This window comes from Orycteropus afer, unplaced genomic scaffold (assembly GCF_000298275.1).
Source record: "Orycteropus afer afer isolate SDZICR_OR568_19922 unplaced genomic scaffold, OryAfe1.0 scaffold00026, whole genome shotgun sequence".
NCBI classification, from domain to species: Eukaryota; Metazoa; Chordata; class Mammalia; order Tubulidentata; family Orycteropodidae; genus Orycteropus; species Orycteropus afer.
In genome coordinates, this window is record NW_006921613.1 from 1,223,387 (window position 1) to 1,224,043 (window position 657).

A 657-nucleotide genomic window follows, 5' to 3' on the forward strand; every position below is an offset into this window, starting at 1 on the left:
GATAATTGGAAAACCCAACAACAAAGAGCACAATTTCATAAAAGTACATCAAAGAATGTCAGAAGAAACCTTTAGAGATGTAGGCCCACTGCCTTTTATAGATCGGAAAACCTAGCTCCAGAGTGGCTACTTCAGTTGTCTTGGGTCACAAAGCCCAAGGATGAGTGTGAGCTCCAATCAACAATCACATTGGGCACCCTCCTAAAATTTAATGTCTAAATGAAGTCCAGTCTTCTGACCATTTCTACCCACCCTCCTTTCTTGTATTAATTACATATCTCTATTCCTCGAAGAGTCAAAACAATAGAGCAATTTATGGCATTCTACAAACAGGTATTCAGACCAGAGAGTCTGGGAGTCTGGGTCTCCATATGCCCGCCAAAACTCTTGAGTTCCCGCTTGCAAAGTTTTCTCGTATGGTACGTTCTTTTTCTTATCCCTGGCAGCGAGGCCAAGATGCCTGCCGTGGCCTTCCGACGAAGTTCTGAGATGCCATTTCCTCACAGAGGCCGGGCCAGGGCGCGTCTGCTGCAGGGCCGGGCGTTCTCGGCCCCGGCGGGCTGTGGGGCAGCGCCTGTCGCGGGGCGGGGCAGCCCCTTGGCGTCCGCTGCCTGCCCCGGCAGTGAGGGCCGCGGGCTCACGAGCCCTGGCGCGGAG